Raw genomic sequence first — 12,545 nt, 5'->3', positions numbered from 1 at the left:
AAAAAACGCATCAATGTTGCGTGAAATAGGTGCATGGGTACCGTTGCAAAATCGCGAGGACGAGGCGACCGCGCAGAGAGAACAGACTACAGCCTACACAAGGCGGCAGTATCTTCATCTAGTAATTATTCACTAGAGACTCTCTGTGGACCCGCCGTACGTGGACTGCAGCACGTGCGTGGGAAGATCTTTCGTAGAGGAAGAGGATGAAGAGGAAGCGAGCTCCGACGCCAGTTCGAACAATGCGCGAGAGGATTGAGACGGTACATCGAGAGAGAGAGAGAAAGAGAGAGAAAGCACGGAACTCTTCTTACTAGTACTTGTAATCTCTTCCTTGTGTAACGTGCACGTAAGACCCGACGAGTCTTTCGAGACATGACGATAAACTCATGTATAGAGTTTGAATTTCAGTTATAAAAGCAAAGTTTGCACGAGCGCGAAGTACTTTCAAAACAAATTATCTTCAATATTTGTGTAAAATGTTTTTTGACACATATTTCTTTGACAAATTGAAACTCACGTAACAATTTTTCTATATACATAAATCTAGAAGAGCGCTGCGAGGTGTTCGTGACAATCTCCGTACCTCGGTACCGAATGTCTCGATTTCCTATTACGACTTCCTGGTCACCCACGAGTCGGGGCTTGGTATCTCTGTCGTCGGGTCTCTATTCGTGTTTCGCATCACGACCCTGTTGGCGTGGCCGCTAGCGTGCTAGCGTGCTACCTACCTACCGAGCGGAGACCGACGTTGTTGTCGAGGTTGCCGAAGGGACCGATCTCCGACCACAACGGTAACGTGACCCGACGCTATATTCCCTCGGCGATCTTTCATCGACAGAATCCGCGATTCGGCCGATCCTATTTCCCGACTCCGCCCGCTCTGAATACCGCGGCCAAGTTACAAGAAATGTGGCGAACCCTTTCTAAGGATTCCCAAGATACGTCTCAAGCACATATTCTCAACCTTCTTCATCATCACAGGCTTGAAATTTATTTTCTATCATCATTATTATTCACGTTTATTGTGTCTTATTTATTCTCTATTGTTCCGCTCATTTCTAAGAAGTGCAAATCGTTATTTTTATTAGCGAAAACTAATAATTCAAATACGTATAAGTTGTTTGCGTGATTATAATGTCAACGGGCTAATTAGACTCGCGATTATTAGTCTCATTATCACATTTATCCCAATCGTCGAATATACAGATGCGATACGATCTGCGAGAGCCGTCACGCTGGCCGCACTTCGCGCACTCTTCTTCAAGTCTCGTTACAACTTTCTGTCGTAATTTAAACAGCACAGCTAACAGTGCTGCTGCTGTCAATTAAACGAGTCAACAATGTCCAGTGCACGATATGACGGACGCGCGACTCATTTAATTATCGAACTACATTAGACAGGTGCAGGAGGGGAAAAGTACGTACTTAATGGCGATGTAGCGATAGCCGACCGAGTGAAAGTTCGAAGCGATGCCGCGCGCGACGTTCGACGAGTAACACGACGAAGAACGATCGTTTTGTTCGAGCGGTTTGTCCGGCTAATTGGCGTGCCCTAAATACGCGAAACCGCAATGGCACCTCGCGAGCCGCGCGCAACGGAAAATTCGCCTAATTTACGAAGACAGAAATGTTCTACAGTCGTATGCAAATGTAAGTCGAACGCTCAATTCTATTGTCTACGTTTTGATTTCGTAATGTTTTGCGAATCGTGATATTGCCTTGAAAAATCGTCATTTTCTTTCAAGTATATACGCGCGAGAGAAAGGTGGTTTCCGTGAGCCGATCGATCCGGAGAAATCAGTTCTGATGCATCGTGCGACGACGATAAGCCGATCGCAAAAACGATCGATCGTCTCGGTCGACGTCGCACGCGGCCTGTTTTTCTTCGTTATCAGCAAATGCATGCCGAAAAAAAGAGAAATTCTTGACCTTGATGAAAGTGACTCGCATTGACGACTTCGGAGATAGTATCTAGCGAACTGGAACAACTGTATATGTTTTTGCAACAAAATTTTATGCATTCTACGTATCGAAACCTCTTTTTAATTATAATGACAGTTTGTATTGCTGCGCCTCTCGATAATAAATAGCCACAAGGGTTAAGGATCGACAGGAAAGAAAGATCGAAGATAGAGTTTTTCACCGGAAAAAAATGCGCGATTCTACTTACACAGTCTGGTAAACGTTTTACATTTCCGCGAGGTGCGAGATGTTTCCAGAGTGCGTTGTAAACGAGAGAACGATACGAATCTAATGCTTGTGTCGAGCGAAGGCACGTCGCGGGTCACCGCTTTTCACGCGCGCGCCAAGTCACCCAAGGCGAGAAGAACGATGATGAACGTCTTGGCTTGGACACGAAACCCGGATGAATTTTTACCTTCATGCTCTGCCAACCATGCGCCGCGGTAATTTGTCAGCTCTTCGCGACCATGCGACCGACCACGCCTGCGGGAAGAATCGAAACATCGATGCTACCATCATCGATCTTTCACATTCCCGATCTAAATCGTGATACGATCGTTACAGTCGGATTACGTGCTCTCTGTTTAATGAAATCCGAAGACAACACGCGTGCTACAAAGGTAATTTTAAAATACTAGCACAACACAGACGCGCGCTATTGTAATTTTTATTTAACGTGTTGTCAGTGAACACAACCTGTCACCGCGATGACAGATAGTATATACGTCTTATAAACCATATAATACACATATAAGAAATGTCAGAAATAACGCATGAAAATCAAACTCAAAAAATAGTAAGAGAGAGAAGTGGAAAAACAACACGTGACTAAAGTCACGTGACAACGAAAAGGGTAAAAGAGAGAATATTATATATATTATATGTAATATTCTATATCTATATATAATATATATCTATATATAACACACACATACGCATATATGTATATATATATATATATATATATATATATATACCGTAATCACGTGACCGAAGTCAGTAACCTAACACCGCCGCGGTCGCGCGGCCGAGGTCAGTGACCCCGCCAAAATCGCGCGGCGGAGGTCAGTGACATTACTGTAGTATGTATATAATACATATATTACAATATAAAGTATAATATTATAAATATATAATAAATTATATGTATAATATATAGTATTTAATGTTATATATAATATAAATTACAGTGCGCTACGCGCACGCTATTATTTTTATTTTAACATATTCCGTCAGTAGACACAACATGTCACCGCGATGACAGCTAGTACACGTACGACAGTATGACATGAATCGAGAAACACATTATCCGAGAAACGTCACCGAGACGTCGAATCAACGTCGCGGAAAAGAGGCAACAATCAAGATCGATAGAATCGATTCTGATTATTTGCACACGCTTTTTCTGGTAGGACGAGTTTTCAGCAGAAAAAATCCTTCAACCTTTCATCCGCTTCGCGCCTTCAATCTCGCTTCTCTTTTTTTCTGACTTTCTTCTCTCCGTCTTTTTCCTCGCGCAAACAAATCGGAATTTTACCAAGGCGACTTTCCACCCACGTGGCACTAACCTTCCAGTCACTTTGTAATTTATCTGCGCCCGATATGTCAGATTTACGAGCCCAGAACGAAGGCGATCGGACGAGAGGAGAGAAGAAAAAAGAGACCTCGCGTCGTAATTTGCACCCTGTCATAAACTTCGTGACGCTGTACCGTTATAAATAACGCGGTCTACAATGTTAAACGTTATGTGTCTCACGCACGCACATACCGAGAGGTAAAAAAGTAAACAGCAAGAAAAGCGGTTAACTTGTATACATCTCGTATAAGTTGGGTCTTGTTTCGAACGCCACTGTGTGATAAATAAAAACCGAAATGCATTTCTACCTCGAAACGAACACTGGACCCATCCTAGACAGTTGCGGTCTCTCCTTTCCGTTTGTTACAAAATTCAAACGCGAAGGGAATTGTTTGCGAAAGGGGGTTGGATAAATCGTGGGAACGACGTTGTTATAGTTCGGCACGAGAGAGAGAGGGAGAGAGATTCGCACTAGACCGTATAAAATCTAAATAAACTGGCGCGAGAGATGTCTGAGAGAGAAAGAGAGAGAGTTGGGAAGGCGGACGAGCGAATCGCTTAATCGCTTATTTATCGCGCGGTTGTATTTTCCCAAGCTGAAAAAGTTTCAGCGGCAATGCTAATCTCTCGAGGAATCGAACCCCCTCCGCCAAAGCAGCCCCGTCGGCGAACAAATCATCGCGCAAGTGCCTGCAGTCCCGGGCAAAACCGGCAGATCTAGAAATCCGCCTAGAAGCGAACGGCAAGTTTTCTGCGGTGCAAAAGATGAAGTGTTAAAGAGTAACCTGTATACATGATATGTATGTACAGACATGCATCATATGTGTGCGTCATAAAATTACTTCTGAAAGAAATAATGATCTTGGAAGAAGAGACATAAAGATAGAGAAAAAGAGAAAAGGTGCGTGAAAGTGGAAATATAAACCAAATTCGATTCAAATGTTTAGTTGAAAATCGATATCTAAGTTGTTAATTATTACGCGTAGCTAATCTCATGATCCTGCAATTTATGCAGACGTCCTTCTTCTCTTTTCTCGCTCTTACATCTCGCTATCACTTTTTGCGTCGTATCTTTGCAAACGAAAAGACACCTAGCATATCGGGAGAGGAAGCAGGACGCATAGAGGAATCCAGCCGGCCGGCGACCATAGTGACAAGGCCAAAGCACAGGGAAAATGAGAGCCGTACACACAGACACATTTATATCCCCGCCTCTATCACACAGCTCTGGCTGGCGTCGACAGCTTCCTGGTGCTGACTTGCGCAACTCGTGTCTATACCTCCTCGCGATCGGGCCGCTTCCTGCAAATCGCGGCCATGGGTGAGAGAAAGAGCGCGAGTGGGGTCGCGCGAAGAAGTGCCATCACGATTAGCACGACGCAATTATAAAACGCGCGGATATTCCGTTAAGAAATACATTCCGTTACATTCCGATATTTCAATGACACAAGCACGAAATGTTAAATTTAGTTTACCCAGAAAAATGTCCAAAATGTAACGCTCTCGTATAGGTATCTACGAAAAGTAATAAATTGAAGAATGTGTGAAGCGCGATTCGAGTTTTCACGGTTGAGCTATAGTTTTCACGCTATTTTGTTCGTCTTACACGCGGTAGGTGTGTGTGTGTGTATATATATACATATATATTTGCAATTCGCGGTGCAATTAATACGGACGTCTGAGAGCGGAAAGGAAACCACGGATTTATATCGCGCCGTTGGAAATAAGCACGGCGATCGCGTCTCTCGGGGTTATCGTAATTAGATTAATATCTCTGGATTTACGGCTCGCTTTGCGCGCGCTGCAGATTCTGAATCCAGGCCTCGGAATCGTTGCCGACGCTTCTTTATTGCCTTACGAAGAAAAGAAACCTCTCGCCTCTCTCTTTTTCTTTCGTCTGTCGGTGAGAAAATCGAATCGCGCTCGATACAACACGTATATAATCCGAGCCGAGGATATATGAAAGTTTTCAGCGAGCGAAAGAGCGGAGTACCGTTAATTGAGTAAAATTTCCTCAGTTTCCTGGTGTCGCGGGTCGGTAAAACCGTTTATGCAGATCGCGATTGCTCCTTTTCTCTTTTCTTTCTCTATCTCTTTCTCTTTCTCGCGTATAGTCGCGGCCAACGACGTTTCACGAGAACTGTAAACATAATGTCATACTAGTCGTAAGACATGTTCTCGCCAAGTCGAAGCGAACAGGTATATAGCCTTAATAAAATGCCACCGCTCGGATTACCGTGGCGGCATAAACCGAGTTACGTTGCTCGAAAACGAGTATTACGCAATAAAAAAAAAAGACATTACGATGTAAGAACTGTAAGCGCGCTTGCCTTATTATCGTTCCGCTGTCGTACTTTGAAATAGAAAAAAATTGTCAGAATTATCATCGTTTCGCGAGAATTCCTCAAAGTTCAGACTTAACAAGCCGATATTATATATATATATTGTGGTTGATTATTAAGAATCAAGAAAGAGAAACGCAAATTGACGCGTACAGGTATGCATATTCGCTCGTCATTGCGGTCGACATATTTATCGCGTCTCGAGATAAATTACGCGGAGAAATTATCGCGGGCACGCAATTAAGAATACCGCGAGAAGAAACGTACGTGCCGAAGATCCGCGTCGCGCTTAATAGCTCCCGATCATTTTTTCCGGCGATATCCTGTCGGCCAATCTCGCGGCCGCGAGTTCTCCCGATGCTGTTATCCGACTTGTACGTTCGCAACGGAAAGAGAAAGAAAGCTCGGATAGCGGTCAGGTGTACCGTTCCGCGCGGGTCGTCGACGACGACGACGACGACGACGACGACGACGATGCTGTACGACTCGATTATTGCTTGTCGTTGTAACGAGCTGGCGCAACGACGAGATACCACTCGCTTACACCACGTGCACCTAAGTGTCCATCTCTTTACGACCGAGTCGCTTTATGCGGAAAAAATCAACGCTGGGCGGAACGGTACACGGTGAGGGCGTAAAGTTAATGCTCTCCGATAGTAAACTTCGTTTGTTAGTCAAACCGTTTGAGGTGCAAAAGTCGCAAATGTTGAAATATCCGAAATAATTATATACAAAAAGATAAAAACATTTTCGTCAGAAAATCGCAACTCGATAAAAGATATGCGTCACTTCGATATGTATCGCACGCGTTTCTTCTATTAAAATAAGAGGAAGTCCCGAATACATTAGCTTCGTTAAGCCACGATAATCTTGGGAACAAACATCAAGCGAGCGACCACAATCCGCCGCATGCCGAAGAGACGAGGAATCTTTATCGAGGCAGGATGTCCCACAAGAGAACACCGAAGTAAGTAGCAAAGTGTGTAAGCCGCGTTGAACTATCGTTTCGACGATGTATGTATCGTTTACAACGGTAGGTCGATAGACGCGATGTGCCGTGTTTACCTATCTCGTCTGTTAAGAGAAAGCCTTCCGCGAAATCGCCGATAAAACAAAAACGAGAAATGTCACCACTTCCGTGCATTACTTACATTTAATTGAAAAGAGAAAATCGCGAGTCATTATTTATCAAATATTATCAAACAAATCGTTGTTTTTCCTCTAATCCTTGCAACTAAAATAAATCAATGTGTTTGTAAGCAAACAGCGATGACACCTGAGAAAAATTATCGGAAAAGAAAAATCGCTTCCGAATTCGCGAAAAAAAAGCGTCATTAATATAGTTGACATTGTAACAACTATACCTCCGTGTAGATCAGCGAATGTTCACTCGTACGTGGACACGCGTCTACCGTACTCTGTTGCCAGGAATCGCCAAGAAATTGATACACGGGTATCCGATTTCGTGCGGCTTACAATTTCAATCTGCTCGATCGGCTGATTTACACCTCGCATCTCGAATAGCGCGAAGGATATAGAAGAAGAATTTGATCGTTATGTCAAATCTTGCGCATGTGTGCTTCAAGGAAGCGCGAGAATAAGCACGACGACGTGATGACAAACAACGAGGAGCCGCGAGGTTACGCAACGAGTTATTGCACCATTCGAGTTCTCTAACGAGATGACCTTTCGCGCTCTGCGAAAATTATAATAGTTGACTTCTCGCTCGTTCGTGTTTGCGAAAAAATTCAGATTTACGAAACAAACTTTACATCAAGATGACAATTAACGCTTCCGTGTGTTTAAACTCTGTGAATGTCAATATGCGAACAACATCTGGTATCTTAACATCGCGGATATCGTTGCTCGAGCAACGTGTATGCTGGCTTCGAAGTCGCTAATGCTCGTGAAACGTCGTGTCATAAAAGAGAACTCGCCTGTACGCTTTCATTGTAAAGTAAATTAAAATCCTTTTCTCTTCTACTATCTCTCTCAAAATATATGTTCATATTCAAACGGAGAATAAATATCTTTCTTTTTTCGCAAAACTCTCACGTAACCGTAGCGCAGCTTTGCCATTTATATATATATATATATATATATATCTCGGTCTACCTCCTACTGATGTGTGCAGCAAACCATCTAAGAACGGCGCGCGGCGCAATATTTACTCCTTATGTGTGCGGTTTTTATGGAACGAAGTTCTGTGCGCACGCTTCTCTCTCGAAACGGAGTAGCAATTCCGCTGGGATCTACATTACTTCGCATTATTCCGCTGCCACAGAAAGGACTCGACCTTTACGAGAAGAGATTTTACTGTCGCTGCTCATGTTTCTCAACTCTGTAACGCCGAATTCTTACGCATCGTAGCTACTTTTTTGACGAGAGGTAAGTAGAATAAAAAAAACATCTCTCATTTCCTAGCAAATACTATACTCTTTCGTCATTTTTTTAAATATATTTAAACACATACGTGCGCGTTGAATAAACGCGCGACGTGTCTATCAGCTTCTGAAGGAGCGCGGTTTAAACATTAACACACGGACATACATCACATCTCGCGCGAATGACGCGCAGTATATTACTCGGAAGCTATTCTGGTTTATGGAGGGTTAAAGCTAATATCGCGCGAGAACATCCCATATCTTCTGGCAAACCGTCGCGGCTTTGCGTGTCCGGCAGCGGCGGCTCCTCCTCGCGAATGAATTCCCGTGGAATTTGCACGAGAATTCCTCGCCGCGGTGCGGCGGTTTTCTCCCTTACGAAGAGAAAAGAAGAGCCTGGAATTCCCGGCGCGCTAAATAAGGTCGCATTTGCCGCTTTGCGATCGAAGGCACCCTATGGAGCAGAAACGCCGCAAACCGGGAAAACCGACCACAATCAGCTAGGAAAATATTTTAGAGTTTTCAGCGAAGAAAATGACTTTCATCGACCAAGGAAAACATCAAAGGATTTATTGAATTGACGTGTGTAGAAATTCTAAACACAGAGCTATAAGAAACTGTTATTTTTTATAAAAGTCAATTCTCAAGTATTTTTATTCAATAATTGTAATTGTACACACGTATAAATGTAATGCTAAAAATAGATTTCAGATAATATTATAAATATCAAGAAGGTGAGACCACAGAAACCGAAAAAGAAATGATATTCGAGCAAGTTGTTTACCTTCCTTGTTTCTTAATGACGTGTAATGAAAAGCGTACACGGAAAGTCGCGTGTGACTGCATGACACAGAAATGCGTAATTAAGGCCGCGCGATAAAATTCAATGTTACAAGAGCCCAAAAGCCAAAAAAAAAAAAAACATGAAAAATACGATAGAAGTCTCTTAGACGTACAATAATAATGTGCTTCACCTATATACTTTAGGTAAATGCAAAGTGCTCCGATAAAAATAAATACCTAAAACCAGGCTGCAAAGGTAGAAAGGAACAATTTGGTCTGAAAGAAATTCCGGAGATAAAGAAACAGAGACAGAAAAAAAAGATTATAGCTCGGAGAAGGAGAAAAAAGTCGCTCGAAGAAAAGAGAGACTCATCGCGCGGTGCAAAAAGAGAAAATATCTGAGTGGCCATGCTGACACGTAACCTCATTTAAATGTGGTTACATGCCGCGAAATAACAGTCTTTTAAGTCCGTTCATGGCGGACCGATTAATTGTCTGGATCTCGTCGGGGACTCGGACCACGTCGGGTCCGGTTCGCTCGCATGCGAATGCAAATCCAGAGCTGTCGCAGGTGGGAATTACGATTGCGCGTTACACTTGCCGTGGTAGAAATCACACACATACACACTAACACCGGCGACTCTTAAACAAATTGTCCCAGGACCGCATAAAATCCGACATGACTTCGTCGCGGAGCGACATCACGCCATCGAGTTGTCGGTCGTCTCCTCGTTTTAACAACTTTATGGTACTACCAAATACGACAAAACGCCGCGGTGTACTACTCGTAATTACTCGCCTTAATCCAACATTTCGTAGTTCGCGCTACACCGCAGTCGTTAATCCGCATTCATTAAATCCGCTCGTACGGACCGATTTTACGTTCGTCGTTAATTTATCGGCGCGTATAATACGCGTCTTGCCGGAGGTCCCAGGTGTTTACGCGGATTAAAAGACGCTCCGTTTTATTTCTCGAGCCCCGCGATACATACAACTCGCAAACGAACGTGTTGGAAGCCCCTTTGGTACGCGTAATTGGGATTAATTAACTGGAAAGCGCGAATTAAATTAACGGTACGCCGAATAGAATCGCGTTGCATAACGAGCCGCCGCCGGGCTCGAAAGGAGATTCCACTTGCAGGATTCTTACGGTGAAGGATGCGGGAAAGGATCGAAGGTTATTCTCCGCGCTCGCGGTTGTTCGCGAAAGAGAGAAAGAGAAAGAACGCGGTGAATGGCGACAGTAATATAATGCCCGTTTTGTTTGACTCTTCGCGAGCGGCGTGTATGACTACTACACCTTTATACCTGCAAAGCTCAAAGTGCGATTCTTCCGAGCGCGATAATATAGTCGTCTCCGCGTTGTCGGTTCTATAAAATGGCATTATATCGCGACAATTCTCTCTTTACCGTATTCAACAAATCGTTATTTGTCATTGAGTATATTGTTTAAGCGTATCACCGCGCATGCGATCTTATACGTGTTATGGCACGTAGGTGTTTTTACTGTGCACCCTTCGCCTCTCCTCTGCCACTTACAACAAAGTAACATAATCTCTGATTAAATGACGCGTGTATACATACATATGTATTTTCCAGCGTGGACAATGGCGCATTGAACCGTAAGACTCATTGGCCTACTTACGAGACAAGTAATAAGACAACATAAACGGTGTGTAAAAACGTCGATTTTTTCCTTCGTTACGTCACGTCGTTATCGCGCGCGAATCGACTACGCGAAGCGTCTCACACGCTATTTTTTCACAAACAACCGTCGGCTGCTGACATTTCCTAATCCTCGCGCGCGAAGAATATTATACGCCGCGCGATATTGCGGCGGAATCGCGGAGATGCTCGCGTCGCGCCTTTCACTCGCGCATCTCTTCTCCTCGGGCTCTTTATACAAAAGGTTACATTTACATGTGGCGACGAGCACTCGTCGTCGTCGTTGTTGTTGTTGTTGCCGGCATATCATTGTCTTCCCGAGGTTACTGCCATCGGCACGTGCGAGTCTGGCAACGGGAGAAGAAGAGAATGTCGGTCGCTTGCCACGAGGGTGCCATTGATTCGAAACAAGCGCATACAGACCGCTCATTATTTCGCCGCGCGAAGACCGCGGACAAAGATGACAAAAGAATATTAGCTGACACAGAAATGTAAAAAGATTATATCTTGTTTTTTTTTGCATATTTATTAGCACAACACTACGCGCACAATGTTATTGTTTTTATTTTAACATGTTGTGCCAGTAAACACAACCTGTCACCGCGATGGCAGCTAGTATATACGTTTTACCAATTATATAATACACATAATGTACATATGAGAGATGTCAGAAATAACGCATGAAAATCAAACTCGAAAAATAGAAAGAGAAGAAAGTGAAAAAAGTCACGTGACTACAGTAAGATCACGTGACAGGGAAAAGAGTAAAAAAGAGAATTCATATATATATATATAATAATCACGTAATCACGTAACCAAAGTCAGTAACCTCGCCAAGGTCGCGCGGCTGAGGTCAGTGACCCCGTCGCGGTCACGCGACCGAAGTCAGTGACTTTACTGTAGTATATATATAATACATATAATACAATATAAGGTACAATATTATAAATATATAATAAATTATATGTATAATATATAGTATTTAATGTTATATATAATATAAATTACAGTCACGTTACTTTAGTCACGTGTTGTTTTTCTACTCTTTCCTGTCACGTGACTTTACTTTAGTCACGTTTTTAATTTTCTCCACGTATACGACGAACTGTCAAAATCGCTTTTCTGTCATTATTTACTCTCTCGATCTTACCAATTTGATTCGACTCGACTCGACTCGATCAACCAACCAGTCGGCGACGCGGAAAAGAAGCAACAATAGATGCGATACATTGGATATCAAAACGCGCATTTCGCGGTCCAAATGGATTTTTTTATATAAGATATACACACTTGGAATAAGCACAAGTATGCGTGTAGAATAACTCCGATATTTGCTCCACGTCAAGTCTTACGCCGCATAGGTAAGAAAAAAATAGACGGAGTGAAAATAAAAAGATATTGTGTGTCTTTTATATCGCAAGAAATTACACCCGTGGCTTTTGCCAGAGGAGAGTTTGCTGGCAAACTTATGCGCGATCAAGACCAATTGTAATAACGCTTTTTACAGCCGCGTAATAATGTTCTCAAGCCGCCCGACGCCGATAACCGTGATTTAGTCGAGGAAATATTTCACGTAGCTCCCCCTTTTCTCTATCTCTTTCTTGAAACCCATAGAGAACTTTAAAATCTCGCGACTGCCAAGGCTGCGCATTTGCAACGCGCGGTTTATCTTCATCTACGCTCGAACTTTCACGATTTTATTAGCGGGTAAACACCGCACACCCGGCGATAAATTATTCCCCCAGGGACGCGAGAAGCAAGAAAAAGATCCGCGTGTCCGGACCCTACGCCCTTTTCCCCGTCCGATCTATTCCCGCGCGCGCCAGGAAT

At 43.4% G+C, this 12,545-nt stretch overlaps 1 protein-coding gene across 2 annotated transcripts in view; it reads right to left on the bottom strand.

The window, feature by feature from the left end:
* The window catches only part of LOC109854191 (protein outspread), a 114,628-nt gene that overhangs the window by 56,304 nt on the left and 45,779 nt on the right, over nt 1-12,545 (bottom strand). The window lies entirely within an intron of this gene.

Source organism: Pseudomyrmex gracilis, unplaced genomic scaffold (assembly GCF_002006095.1).
Source record: "Pseudomyrmex gracilis isolate BER0280 unplaced genomic scaffold, ASM200609v1 scaffold_60, whole genome shotgun sequence".
Lineage (NCBI taxonomy): Eukaryota > Metazoa > Arthropoda > Insecta > Hymenoptera > Formicidae > Pseudomyrmex > Pseudomyrmex gracilis.
This window is presented reverse-complemented; position numbering and strand designations above follow the sequence as displayed.